The 15550-nt window shown below is 45.9% G+C and overlaps 1 protein-coding gene across 3 annotated transcripts in view; it reads right to left on the bottom strand.

Moving 5' to 3' along the window:
* LOC146059653 (uncharacterized) overlaps positions 1 to 14671 on the bottom strand; it is a 108923-nt gene extending 94252 nt beyond the window's left edge. Inside the window, exon 1 of one of the 3 annotated variants that reach the window (XM_083172068.1) lies at positions 14551 to 14671. The gene's annotated coding sequence lies outside the window, so the exon portion shown is untranslated. Of the gene's footprint in view, positions 1 to 14427; positions 14447 to 14474; positions 14510 to 14550 lie in introns of those variants that run through there. The other 2 variants (XM_083172077.1, XM_083172085.1) reach the window with 2 other exon arrangements.
* Between the last annotated feature and the right edge of the window lie 879 nt (positions 14672 to 15550).

Raw genomic sequence — 15550 nt, 5'->3', positions numbered from 1 at the left:
CAAAAGTGACAGCCGGGCGGGGGGCTTTTAAAAAATATGTACAGAGCTCTAAATATGTGTGCCTATAAGAGACAGGGGGATGTATAATACAAAATGACAAGACAAAGGATGAATACACATAAAGTATAGTAAAATGAAACTAAAAATAAGAGAAATAATAAATATAAATCAATACAAAATGTTATAATAATAAATGCCATTAAAGGTTAAGGTCTTTTTAGAGATATTGGGAAGTCTGGGGTTAAACTAGACTTACCCTACTTCTATTACAGAATGGACAGTTGCACTGCTCCTGCTAGATTATGCCTGGTTGTCAGCAGGGCATGAAGTGCAGCGGTACATGAAGAGGTCAGCTGTACAGCTGTTATGAGTGACAGCAGGAAAGGGGGAAGCCGCTGTTGCCGGGCGGTGTCTGATTGCCATTGTCGGCTTTGCGGCACTGTCAGGCTGGGCTGAGAATGGGGGGACTGCCCGGCTGTATACAGTACATTGCAGGTCCCAGCTATCTGCAGGTCCCAGTCATTTGGAGCTTGTGATCCAGCAGCCAATCAGGAGTTGCAGTGGTGGCTCCTGATTGGCTGGCGGACTGCGAGTGAGCTCCAATTGGCTCGCAGACCCGGCAGGCCAAAATGAGATTTCAATAGGTTTAGCTGGCCCGGGACCTGCAGTGCACTAAAGACAGCTGGGCAGAGAGCAGTTTTTCCTGGCAGGGATCAGCAGCTCAACGGGTAGGACGGCCATGCATGCCTGGCGGTCTCAAAATAAAACTTTCAGAAATGACAGGGGGCACGTGCCCGGGTGTGGCATGACACTGCTGGCTGTTGGAGCCTGATACTGGTTCCATAATACGGGGCCCCCCAGCTTTTGTTTTGGAACCAGGAACAGTCCAAGAGCCTGGTGCTGGTTTCTTAAATATAGGAGACCCTTACACATTTTGGGGCAGATGTATTAAGCCTTAACAAGAGATAAATGCAAGGGTGATAAAGAGATAAACGTCCAGCCAATCAGCTTCTTACTGACTTTTTTTCAATCACAGCCTGTAACATGGCAGTTAGCAGGTGATTGGCTGGACGTTTATCACTCTTTATCACCCCTGCATTTATCTCTTGTTAAGGCTTAATACATCTGCCCAATTGTCACCAGTATTTTTGAAAGCAGGACCGGATTAATGACCCCGGGGCTGGTTTGGCTCAGGAGAGGGGAACCCACACCAATTTTTTTTCTAAATACTGCACACTTGAAAAATGGCACATTATCATTACTAAAAACTGCACGTCTAAAAATCGCACATTTTCGTTACTAAAAGTCACACAATTTTGTTACTAAGAATCGCTAGCGAATCTAAAAAATGCACCCTATTACATTTGCGATTTTCGGTTGAAAATCGCAAATGTGATGTACGTTTTGGTGCAATTTTTTTTAGACTCCCCAAAATCGCACCCTTTTACATTTCACCCATTGTTTTAAAACCATTAAATTCACTTATACAGAAATATTATGTACACTTCTGCCACATTCTACTTTTCTCCATGTTGAACACATACGACCTTCTGATAAGCCCTTTATTTTAAAACTAAAGTACAAACAGTTACAGTGCACATTATATTTTCTGATAAGGAATCATTAACTCACAATATGCAGAACTACTTGAGTGCTAGTATAGGGAATGCAGGCATTATGTGAATAGAAAGAACATTTATTTATACATTTAATATCCCGTAGAAACAGCTTGTCTACACAAGGACTAAAATGTAATGCACCTCTATGGCCTCTCGGTTCTTAGTCCAATGTTTCGGTGTTTCCACCTATATGAAGAACAATTTTCATGTATACACACGTGCAGGCTCTGTGTGCGAATGGATGTGGCAACTTGCATAGTTTCTGGCCCGTTCGCATGGAGCAGTGTGGGTGAGGGACGTGGGGTGGAGGACATGAGACGCACCCATGGGAATGCCCAGCATTTCATGGGCATTCCCATGCTAATGGCGGAGTGACGCCGGTGCCGGGAAATCCCACCCTTATGGTTCGGGGTGCAGAGTATATTTCGGATAAGAGGGGCAATAAGAGGTTTCATCCCCGAAGAGGGGAGAGAACTTGAAAGCCAATTTCTCACTTGTAAATATTTAAAGACGTCTCCCCTTGGCATATCAAATGTGTCCTGTAGGTAGGAAAAAGGGGCTAATGGTTCCTCAACAAACAAGTCACCTAAAGTAACCAATCCCCTGCATATCCAATTACCCAACCACAAATTAGGGTCAATGACATCATTGAACGTAGAGACAGAAGAGAGGATGGCAGAGCTACATGGGGAGCTGCGGGAGACAATATCGTGCCAGGCTCTTACCGTGGCTTTCACTGCTGTATTCAATGCATTCTGTGAGCAGATGGAAGCAGGTGGCATCCAGAGTAAGTCAATTAGACCAAATTGGAAGCTACGGTACCCCCCTCTCAATTTGATCCCAGGACTTCAGGGAGTCCTGCACAAAGCATTCCCTTGCCTGGCTAATGAGACAAGAGAGAGGATACTGTTCTATATCCGTAAATGCAACACCCCCTCTGCTTTAGCCCTCACCAAAATATTATTGGCTACCTTAGGCTTTGAGCCCTTCACAACATAGTTAATCATATCCTATCAATTTTATTATACAAAGTCTTTGGGAGCAGGCCTATAATTTTAATAATATCTGCGCTTCAAGCATTTCTTTAGGGAAATAATGCAATTCAGATGCCTTATTGAATATAATGCAATTCAGATGCCTTATTGAATATAGATAAAAGCACTCTGGCTAATTACTCATTAAATGTTTTATAAAAGTTAGTGGGGTATCTGTCAGGGCCAGGAGCTTTATCCTGAGGTATGGAGACTATTGCTAAAGGTCCATCTAAGGTCCAAGGCGTGTTGAGTGACAGAAAGGCCTCGGCAGACAACCTAGCCAGCTGCAGATCATGGAGAAATTCTTCAATTGCTCCCACCCTAGGTTGGTCTGTAGAAGGGTCATTTTTAAGGTTATACAGATGAGTGTAATATGCTGAAAACACATTAGCTATCAACTGGGTCCGAGACCTTCCTTCCTATGTTATGGATCTTTTCCTTGGCTATTCTACCTTTCAGCTTGCTAGCCAAAAGCTGGATTGCTCTGTTTCCAAATACATAACCTACACTTGTCTAATGATAAAAAGGTACTTATGTATTATCTGGGCTCCCATGTTTAATGCACCCCATTTTTTCATACCCCTACTATCCAACTACGCATGGAGTTGATTTTATATAGTGTGGCGAGCGCAGCGAGCCACCGTGCCCGAAGCGTGGCGAGCGCAGCGAGCCCCGCAAGGGGACGCGGTCTCATAAGAAAAACGGGAGCCCAGATATTACATAAGTACCGATAAAAAGAACAAGAGGGATACTTTTGCGCATAACTCCACCGCTAAGAAATGTATTCTGACACAATTCTAGATGTAAAAAACATATTTATTTTTATTATTTATAAAGGCTATATAAAATAACGTACTGATATATAATACTAAGTAGATATCGCTAATACCGGTACACGTGGACAGGACACACACATATAACATATAAAAATATACACATATATGGTGGACCAAAATAAGGTCTTATAAGTCCAGGTATGCGCTGTGGGTAAGTCTTTCAGAGGGGGAGAAAAGAAAGGACCACTGTAAACCGGAAGAGTTACCGTACTTCAGTAGCTCTTTCCAAGTATCGAACAGGTCTGCCGGCAGACTATTCCTCCTGCTGTGTTTTGCTGTATAGTTTGCTCAGCCAGGGGGTCAATGTCTTTCTGCGTCTCAGCGCGTTTCACCTGTGAACAGGCTTCGTCAGGAAATTGCAGATTTGGAAGGAGCTACTGAAGTACGGTAACTCTTCCGGTTTACAGTGGTCCTTTGGTTTCTCCCCCTCTGAAAGACTTACCCACAATTGCTTACTTGTGGTAGGCGTTCCACCATATGCTTTATTTACCAGTGCATACAGAGTCCTTAAGATGTTCCTGGTGATATATCACTGAGTGGCAGGAGTACAGATGCAGGTTCCGGTGTCCGCAATTCCTCCGCTTTTAAGCATATGCCGATGGTAAGGGCATATATTCACCGCTGGCTATGTCTGCCACAGTTTCCACAGGCAGCGCAGTCCCGCTCACCACCGCGTAATGCGTGCCGGGAGCAGGGCAGTCGAGAGGAATACCGGGCCCGGGTAAAATTTTAGGGTTGGGGCCTAATTACGGTAGGCGTGGCCGCCTCCCACGGTTAGGCCACGCCCTAAAATGTTTAGAGGGGGTGAAAAAAACACTCTAAAGTCGAGGGGGGAGGGGTGTTATTGCCCCCCTCCCCTCAGCAGCAGCAGCACACACATACAGCCTGTGCTGTGCTGACAGCAGGCTCAGCATGAGCTCATATGCTGTCAGTGAGATGCTCATGCTGAGCCTGCTGTCAGCAGTGCACATGCTGTAGAGGTGTGTGCTGCTGCTGCCCAGAAGAGACGGAGGGGGAAGGGGGGTGTCAGACTAGGGCCCCTGCCGGGCCCCTCCAGCAAGCCTGGGCCCAGGTAATTAGTACCCCCCCCCCCTCTCGGCAGCCCTGGCTGGGAGTCAGGTGGTGTATGTGAGCCACACATCGGCCGGAGACAGCCCAGATGATGTGGAGTGGCTGCCGCCGTATGTTCCGTCGTACAGGGACCAGCCAATTAATGGTGCAAAGATATGGTAGGCAGTGCTTGCAGACAATGTCCGCCGAGTTACCACTGTGCAGGAAAATAGACAAGTCCTTTAGGAGGGCAGACATTGCCTGCAAGCAACCGCGTTTTGCTGTGCTCAGGGCAGCAAAACGCATTTTCTCCTAAAGGACTTGTCTACTTTCCTGCACAGTGGTAACCCGGCGGACATTGCCTGCACTGCCTACTATATCTTTGCACCATTAATTGTACGTTTACACATCAATTTGCATGCAGTTGTACAGGTGAAAACTCTTTCAATAGTCACGACCATTGAATAATTTTATACCCATCTGCAAATAAAAGTCAGTCAGGACTGTCTTTTGTTTGCAACGGATATGGTCGAATTCGGGGCAGGCGCTAACGTCATGTGCTGTAAGCTACCCGCCCCCAGCAGGCTTCGACATGCCTGTGTTCACATGGGGATGCCCAGCGGTTTTCTGGGTACACACACCATTTTTGTGGGCACACCCAGGAAACACTGGGTGTTCCCACGCAACAGTCCACTATCCGCCACTACCCACCCCTCTCTGTGCTTTGGCGTGTGTGATACTCACCAAAAGGAGTTCACACAGTGGGTCTGCACATGCATATTTTTTCCCATACGCTGCGCAGACCCACATCGGTCCCTGGTCCAAATTCGGGAAAGAAAAATGAAACCTGAATCACCCCCTAGATGCCTTGGCAAAACACTTGCAGGAGTTCACTGGGTTAGTAGTCCAGTTCCAATTCAAATTTATGGTCGATGTAATAGGTAAAACAAGTACTTGTAGCTTCCAAATCTGATAAAATATGGACAAACAGAAGTAAACTGACCCCCAGGATGAAATATAAACATAATTTACTTTGTTTAATATTTTTGGGCATTAAAAAAAATTGATGATACTCTAGGGCACCATGATTCAAGAAAGTTTGGAAACCACTGGTGTATTACATGGGATGTGTGTAGGATGCTGGCGTTCACTATACTAATGGAAGCAAACCAACTACCACCAGGAGACCGGAACCAAAATCTTCTTAACAACAATTAGGATGCTGGCACCAGAATCCTGACTGCCGAAATACCGAACGTAAGTATGCGGACTGGACATATTATATATATATATATATATATATATATATATATATATATATATATATATATATATATATATATATATATATATACACATATACACACACATACATAGACATTGTAGCATTGTAGGGGCTCTGCACACACTAAATTAACTGATAATAAAGATTTGGTTCATGAATTGATCAATGCATTTAAGCCTGCAGCCCCCTTCACGGGACCCCACTTTTCTGAAAATGGCTACAATACACAAAGCTATCACATCAATGTTTGATTCCAGGCATGTTATCTGGTCTAGAGCTCATAGCACACTATGCTTTTATATGTGAGCAGTTACCGACACACCTGTCACTAATCATCTAGAGCAGTGTTTTTCAACCACTGTGCCGTGGCACAGTAGTGTGCCTTGAGCTGTTCTCAAGTGTGCCCCCAGATCTAGAGATGCCCAAACCAGTTTACAGCCACCACCAGTTCAACTGTTTTTTACTGGTCTCTTCTTTTCATGTAAAGGGCCAATGTATTTCATTTTTGTTACCTGTGGGGAGCAGGGAGATTGCTTTTTATATGGGGGCCAATAGGTTTGTTTTTTTCCCTGTAGGGGCCGATGTGTTTTGCCCTGTGGGGATCTCATGGTGTGCCTTGGCATTTTAAAAATCTTATTTAGTGTGCCGCAAGGTAAAAAGGTTGAAAATCACTGATCTAGGGAAATGGTTAACATAAGCTATGGAATCTTAGTTAAAGCAGGGTGCATGAGAGAATGTGACCACAATAAGACTAATTAAAAAAATTAATCTAATAAACAATATATACACTAAACATCGGCACTCACCTTTCCTAGTTTTGGGGTGCCCTATGGCATATGTTTAAAAGCGGAGGAATTGCGGACACCGGAACCCGCATCTGTACTCCTGTCACTCAGTGATATATCACAATGAACATCTTAAGGACTCTGTGAGTAAGTTTCACTTCAAGCACTACTATGCTTAAACTCCAATTGGAGGACTAATATCAAAATCATCTGTGCCTTTCAGCGATAGTGTTAGGACCTGCAAAAAAGTGGGGTCCCGTGAAGGGGGCTGCAGGCTTAAATGCATTGATAAATTCATGAACCAAATCTCCACTATTTATTATCAGTTAATTTAGTGTGTGCAGAGCCCCTACAATGTCTGTTTGAACAATGTGGTCACAAGCCATAGGGCACCCCAAAACTAGGAAAGGTGAGTGCCGATGTTTAGTGTATATACACATACATACACATGCAGTGTGAAGGCACTCTTCAGACTTGGTGAAAATAAATCTGTGTATTTCAAATAATATAAGTGACAATCATAGTTAGTGTTTGTTCACGCCCGTCTGTTTGTTCATGCTTTTGGCACATATTGCTGTCAGTCGTCCTTACGAAGAGGGGCAGACCCCGAAACTGTTGACAACTATGATTGTCACTTATATTATTTGAAATACACAGATTTATTTAATCAAGTCTGAAGGGTGCCGTCTCATTTCTTCCTGCAACCACACTGCATGGAGTAGTAGTCTAATGTGCATACCTGTTAGGAGGGCACCTCGCTATATCGTCCAGAGCATACCTCCCAACTGTCCCGCTTTCCGTGGGAATGTCCTGTTTTTTTTTTTAGGACTTTCCCACGTTCCACTTAGGGCCGGCACCAATGACCCTTCTCCTCCCTCCTCAAAGTTGGGAGGTATGCCAGAGTGCCGGACTGATGCACGCTTTATATAAAATATATATATATATATATATATACACAGTATATATATATATATATATATATATATATATATATATATATATAAAGGGATTTTTGTAAGAACTTACCGTTCGAATCCCTTTCTCTGATATGGTCCTGGTGACACAGCTCAACACTGGGATGTAGGAGGGTCCGAAGAAGCCAGGCACCTATCCTAAAGCTTTAGAGGGTAGGCTCCTCCCCTACTGCATCCCTGGACTCTTCAGTTCAAACTTTCAAAGCCACTGGAATACATTAACTCAGTACAAACGCCTGCACATATTATATGCACATTTTATAACAGAAAACTGTTAACTTTTAACCATTTTAACATGAACATCATGAAACTTCTGGCATACTTACTGAGCGTAAGGGAGGGATCGCTGTGTCACCAGGACCATATCAGAGAAAGGGATTCGAACGGTAAGTTCTTACAAAAATCCCTTTTTCTCTTTCAATGGTCCTGGTGACACAGCTCAACACTGGGACGTTCCAGAGCCGGTCCTTTGGGAGGGTACGCTCAGGTCTGCAGCTCTCAGCACTGCTCGCCCGAATGATGCGTCCTCCAACGCGAACTCATGGAATCTATAGAATTTGGCAAATGTGTGAACAGATGACCAAGTGGCAGCTCTGCAAACCTGCTCAGCTGTGGCCCCATGTCGAACCGCCCAAGAGGTGGCAACTGACCTGGTGGTATGCGCATTTATTTTGGCCGGTACTGGTCTACCCACTTTGGTGTATGCAAAGGCTATCACAGACCGCAACCACCTAGCAATAGTCTGCTTAGATGCAGGCCAACCAATTTTGTGTACGTCATACAATACCAACAATGTGTCAGTCTTCCTGACACTCTTCACTCTGTCCACATATATGCGTAAGGCACGCACAACATCCAAAGTTCTCAACTTGTCCCTTTTCTTAGAACCCTCTGGGGGTTGAAACACAGGTAGAACTATCTCCTGATTTAAATGGAAGGTAGATACCACCTTCGGTAAAAACTGAGGCACTGTTCTTAAAACAGCCCTGTCATCATGAAAAATTAAGAAGGGAGATTTACATGACAAAGCTCCCAATTCTGAAACTCTTTTAGCAGATGCTACTGCTAACAAAAACACTAGCTTCCACGTGAGAAACTTAAAGTCAGCCGACCTTAAAGGTTCAAAAGGTGCCTTTTGAAGGCACTCCAAAACCAGTGATAGATCCCAAGGTGCTACTGGTTGCTTGTATGGAGGTTTCAACCTGGATACTCCTTGTAAAAAGGTTTGAATTTCCGGCAAAATGGCTATCTTTTTCTGGAAATAGATGGACAAGGCCGAAATCTGCACCTTCAGTGACTGAAGGCTTAGGCCCGATGAAAAACCATCTTGTAAGAATTCCATCATTCTTGATAGCTTAAAATGAGATGTATGAGCCTTTCTTCTCTCACACCATCGAATGTAAGTCTTCCAGACTCTATAATAATTTGCCGAAGATACAGCTTTTCTGGCTTTTATCATCGTCTTTACTACTGCCTCAGAAAACCCTTTTCTTTTCAAAATGGTGGTTTCAATAGCCAGGCCGTCAAAATCAATCGATCTGAATCCAGGTGATTGAATGGGCCTTGTCTTAGAAGGTCTGGTCTCAGAGGTAGACGCCATGAGTCCACAGACAACCTCTGAAGCCTCGAGTACCAGGACCTCCTTGGCCAATCTGGGGCCACTAAGATCACTGGAACCTTCTGCCCCTGTATTTTCTTCAGAAGTCTCGGTAACATTGGTACTGGTGGGAATGCATAAAGGAGATCTCCCTGCCAGTGAATAGTCATGGCATCCACTGCCTCCGCTAGTGGATCCCTTGTTCTGGCATAGAACCTGGGCACTTGACGGTTGACCCTGGATGCCATCAGGTCCACATCCGGAGTTCCCCACATCGAAGTGATTTGGTGAAACACCTGAGGGTGTAAGCTCCATTCCCCTTCCTTGAGCTCCTCCCTGCTCAGGAAGTCGGCTTCTATATTCTCTATTCCTGGAATGAATATAGCCGATACAGCTGGAACATTCTGTTCCGCCCATAGGAAGATTCTGGACACCTCCCACATGGCCAATCTGCTGCGTGTACCTCCCTGGTGATTCAGATACGCCACAGCTGTGGCATTGTCGGTCTGAATCCTCAAAGGGAGGTTCTGTAACCTGTCTCCCGCCAAGGAAATCACTTTCCAGACAGCTCTCAGCTCCAAGATGTTGATTGGTAACGCTGATTCCTCTGCCGTCCACAGGCCCTGAAGCCTGAGATCCAGGACTATTGCCCCCCAGCCCCTGAGACTGGCGTCGGTAGTTACTATCAACCAGTCCCAGGTCTGTAATGACCGACCCCACTGAAGGGAATCTACCTCTGTCCACCATTTCAAGGATTCTCGGGTGTCCGAAGACAGCACTATCATCTCGGATTTCATGGTCAAAGTGTTTCCTGACCAGGCTGACAAAATGTTCCATTGGAACCTCCGAGAGTGGAACCTGGCAAATTGAAGCGTCTCGAATGACGCCACCATCTTCCCCAGGAGCTTGAGGCACCTCCATACTGAAATGCTCTGAGCCCTGAGAATCTCCTGGACTAGGGTGACCAGATCCCTGGCCTTTACCTCCGGGAGGAATACCCGATGAAGATGGGTGTCCAGTATGACTCCCAAGAATTGGAGCCTTTGTGACGGTACCAACTGAGATTTTTGCAAATTTAAAATCCAGCCGTGAGCCTGCAAAAAACTGATGGCCTCTGCCAAGTGACTCTGCAGCATGGCTGCTGACTCTGCTTTGAACAGGAGATCGTCCAAATAGGGTATTACTGTGATTCCCCTGAGCCTCAGCACCGCCGCCATTACTGACATTATCTTTGTGAATACCCTTGGCGCGGTTGCTAGCCCAAAGGGTAACGCCCGGAATTGTAAATGCAGGTCTCCTATGGCAAACCTCAACAAGGTCTGATGCTCCGGGTGTATAGGAACGTGCAAATATGCGTCCTGGACATCCATGGACGCCAAAAATTCTCCCTGGTCCAAACTCAGGAGTACTGACCGTAGGGACTCCATTTTGAAATGGTCTACCCATAAATGAACATTTAGGGACTTCAAATTTAGTATTGGTCTGAAAGACCCGTCTGGTTTGGGCACCAGGAACAGCGTGGAGTAAAAGCCTTTCTTCCACTCTGCCCTGGGGACTGGTGTAACCACCCCTTTTTCCAAAAGGGAGTGAGCTGCTCTCACAAGAGCTGTACGAAGCCGTGCCTCCTTTGGTAAGGATGTGGGGATGAACCTCTTCGGAGGCGGCCCTCTGCAAGGGATTTTGTAACCCTGTGTTATAATATCTAACACCCAGGCATCCTGGCCTAGAGAAGCCCAAGCGTCCCTGAAGAGTGTGAGACGCCCCCCCACTTTTGTCACTGTCGGGCGAAGCCCCTGACAGTCATGCAGAGGGTTTATCCTCTCCCTTTGTGGCAGGCTTCTTGTGAAAAGAGCCAAATTTTGACTTTTGTGTCTTGCCTCTAGAGGACTGAAACCTTCCCCTGAAAGACTGTCCTCGAAAGGACGCACCACCTCTAGGGGAGGGCCGAAAGGACGGCTTAAAAGCAGAAAATCTGGATGTCTGCTTTGCTGAGGAGGCCGGCAGGAATGTACTTTTGCCGCCCGTGGCCTGCTTTATAATCTCCTCTAATTCGGTACCAAAAAGTACCTTTCCTTTGAAGGCTAATGTTTCCAGAGCCTTCTTGGACTCATTGTCTGCTTCCCAGGCTTTAAGCCAAAGCACTCTCCTGGCATTAATGGAGACTGTGGACACTCTGGTTGCCATTTTAATAGCTTCCTCCTCTGCTTCCACTGCATATTCTGCAGCTGCCTTAATCTTTTCTGCAAGCAGTAACGCACCAGGGTCAGCCTGCAGCATGGTGCATAATTCACCAGCCCACTCTATCATGGCCTTAGAGACCCAGGCTGAAGCAATAAGGGGCCGTAAGGTAAACCCCACCCCTTCAAAGATAGCCTTGAGGTTACCCTCCAGCTTTTTATCCACAGAATCTTTGAAAGCTGCACCGCCCTGTACTGGTAATACAGTAGCCTTGGACAAACGTGCCACTGAAGCGTCCACAACTGGGACCTTTTCCCAGAGCTCCGCATGAGACTCTGGCATGGGGTACAGACTAAGGAATCGCTTAGGCATCTGTAGCCTCTTATCAGGAGTTTTCCAAGCCCCTTCTAACAATTCCTGTAACCCCTCATCTGAAGGAAAAGTAACAGCCTCCTTCCGCTGTCGCTTAAAAACACCTTTAACAGGAGTCTTATCCTCCACAGACAGCTTTAAAGCCTGCTTCACAGCTACAATGAGATCCTCTATACCAGCAGCAGAGTTCTCTTCCACATCATCACCCTGATCCCAGGGGATGTCAGTATACTCTCCTTCCTCCTCATCTACCACAGTAGTTAAAGCATAAGACCTTCTAGGGGTCCCTGCCACATCATCCATTTTGTCCAGCATTTCACTGAACCTGTTGATCCCTTTAGCAGTATCCTGCATCACCTGAATCAGCGCAGGATCTGCCTGGGTAAGAGGCAAGGAGCCAGACGACTGCTGAGATGATGGCATAGGTCTCTGTGATTCTACCAGCCCATCACTCTGCCTGTCCAAAAGCTGCACCAAAGCGTTAACTGACCTGCCTAGGGCCCTGGCCCACGCAGGTTCCATCTGCTCTGCCCTATGGGGTTCACTGCCCATGGGTCTCACATCAGCGCAAGTAATACATAAGCCCCCCTTGGCCATCTGCTCAGGGACAAACTTTTGTGTGCAAACATTGCACGCGCTCAGTGCACTAAGGGCTCCCTCCCCCAAAACCACAGCCTGATGCTCAGACATGATGCAAGTGATAAATGTATATATATCAGTATACACAGTGCAAACAATGTACAAGCGTTTATACAGAGGCAATGCACCCAATCACTTATCTGTCTGTTGGTTTCAACTGCGGGGAAGCGATGCCCAGGAAATCCAAGTCACTCTGCCAGGATCAGTAAGCCAGCTCAGCTCCGCTGCAAGCGTTCTGAAAGGCGCCAAAGTCAGAGTGAAGGAAGAGACCACAGGTCCCTGCTGCTGCGGGGTCCGTGACCTTTTGGCGCCAACCACCCCCAGCCAGCCGCTCCTCAGGTAGGATTTCCTAGTTCCAGTGTCTCCCCCTCAACTGGGGATCACTTGGAACATGCCTGTCACAACGCTGCTGTCCTCTCATCTAGGAGCTCAGCGTGTAAGCTCCGCATAAAATGGCCGCCGCCATCACGGAGCGCCTGTCCCCCATGATCCCCACCTAAATGTGGAGCCGGTTTCAGGATACTCCGGAGCCCAGGCAGCCTTTTAGAAAAGGCTATAAGCGCTGCACAGGGAGACCAGACAGTGTCTCCCCTGTGCACAGTGAGCTGACAGGACGCGCTTCTGTCAGCTCCTGCTGCGCTAGCAGTGTGAGGATTCACTATGAGAATCCTCACACTGTGCCTACCTAGCTAGGGTAAAAGTTAATAAAACAATAAAAATCCCCTAACTACTCTAATTCTTCGGCTGCTCCTGCAGCCCTTTAGAATAGCACCCACTCCAGTGGGCACCTAACACGAACTGGAGAGTCCAGGGATGCAGTAGGGGAGGAGCCTACCCTCTAAAGCTTTAGGATAGGTGCCTGGCTCCTTCGGACCCTCCTACATCCCAGTGTTGAGCTGTGTCACCAGGACCATTGAAAGAGAAATATATATATATATATATACACAAAAAAAGTCAAAGAAGAGACGCACCAATAAGCATATATTCAAGACAATTTTACTGCACACATAAGGCTCACGTACATTGAGGTTTAAAAGATTATGCTTGCCAGCCTGGTAGGACACACAGTCACCGTAGCCCTCTCTGATAGCACAAGACGCCGCTGCTCAGCTGTAGACTAGAGGATCTCTAGACCAAGACGCCGGAGCCTCGCCGCAGATGAACAGGAATAACAGGACCACCAGTGGAAGAAAGAACGTCACTCCGTCATCAAGAACAAGCCACGCCCAACGCGTTTCGACTACGGTCTTCGTCAGGGGGTGTGGTTAACCCAGGTACGTATCAAGTTTAAATACCCTATTTTTTCACAGGTGCCGTCATTATCTCATCAATTACAAAGAACGCCGGCAAGCATTTACAATTCATCAAAAACATCACATTACCAATAATATACATCAAATCATTAATACAACGAATATAAAACAGGCTGGTACCTAGCAGCAAATATACATTAATTCAATAAATATAGAACAGTTTCATTAATTTAAAAGCATCTGCATATAAATATATAAGGGCGGGACTCCCACGCGGCAAAGCTGCGCACGCTCCCGAAAAGGGGGCATAGCCTCGTGGGATGACGCATCCTCAGGCCGCCGTTTTCCGCTGCTCTGCGACGCTGAATAGACGCTGTGCGCAATAGACTCCCAACTGCCGCCCCCCCCCCCCCCCCCCCATGTGGGACAATGATGGCCCCGGGCAGACATTCCTGCGGTGCGCAGGACAGTTGGGAGGTATGCACACGTGTATATATGTGTACATAGACACAAACGCATTATATTATAATGGTATATTGCATTCTAAAACAACTATACAATAAAGGGGGGGGTTGCTTGAATAGCCATAATCATTTACACTATATTCATATAGACAATGTAATCAAGTTACATAACATCAGTTGCACAATACATAGTTGTGCGAAAATGCAACCTCAAGGGTGTGATCGTGGTATAAGTATATACAATGACACAATTATCCCAGGGACCTTAGCAGAGCAGCTACAGTACACTAGTGGATGCAGACAAGACCAAAACAAACGCTGTGTCCTGAGCACAGTCCCACACGCAGGGGGGCACAGGATCTCACAAACACCCTACTCTCACAAACACCCTACTCCCACTGCAGCACGGTATGCAGTGACTACCCGGGCAGCTCTCTACAACTTCACAAAGTTGTGTTACTTACTCCGTACAGAGGCTGCAGCTTGCAGTGTGACAGTCTCCCCAGCGCGCACACTACGGCGGGGGTCACTTATTACCTCTCAAGCCCCACATCCAACGCCTGGACACTACAAATGGGATTCTTTGAAACCATATTTAAGAATTACTATAAATAAAACAATGCATTTAATTTTATTACAAAACACGCTGGTAACAATTTAAAAGTTTTACAGAAACTGTTGCGGTCACCCACACGCCTAATGGTACGGCCCAAACAAAAATACAAGGGCGGCTCGGGTGTAATTAGAGGGTTGGCCACCAGATGTCACTCGTGTACAGAACATGTCCTGTGTGTCGCACAAGGGCGGACAGATTATGAAACATAATATCCTGCAAGCATCTATTTACTTCCGTTTCTTGGAGGCAGAATAGTTGACATAATTATTATCATGGGTGGCTTATATATGCTGGTTTTCCGAGTTAAATCAACCATAACATGAGTATTGCAAAGGGAAACTCTCTATATAATGGGTAACAATGTAATTCCTCCAACAGCAGTATAGTAATATTTATTATTATAATTTATACAGGTCATAATAGAAAAACAATATCAGTTTATTTAAGAAAAGAAATGTCCCTAAATCATAATGTTACATAGAACATCTGACTAGAATAAATGTATCATTAAAAAGTAAGAAAAAAGGAGTGTTCCACACGAGTGCTTGGTAACTATTCATAGAGGTGCAAATCCATCCACGTGTACCAAGGGTCTACAAAGGATATTAAGTGATGTTATTTTTAAAAACAGCATCACACACACATTCTTTATGGGGTCAATTCAGTTAAGAGTGATGTAGTGACATGAGTGACAGGCAAATGCAGGGGGTTTCCAATTGCCTGTAAAAATGTCTTCCACACAGCCTGGCCAATGACCACTACATGCAGTATAAAAGGCTGAATGGAGCTGCTGCTGTTAATTAGGGGTGTGGGTTGTTAGGTCTACACCAGCTAGGCAATGTTCCCTC

Source organism: Crinia signifera, chromosome 1, assembly GCF_055691185.1.
Source record: "Crinia signifera chromosome 1, ASM5569118v1, whole genome shotgun sequence".
NCBI lineage: Eukaryota > Metazoa > Chordata > Amphibia > Anura > Myobatrachidae > Crinia > Crinia signifera.
The sequence above is the reverse complement of the archived record's forward strand: the minus strand, read 5'-3'. Positions and strand labels throughout refer to the sequence as shown.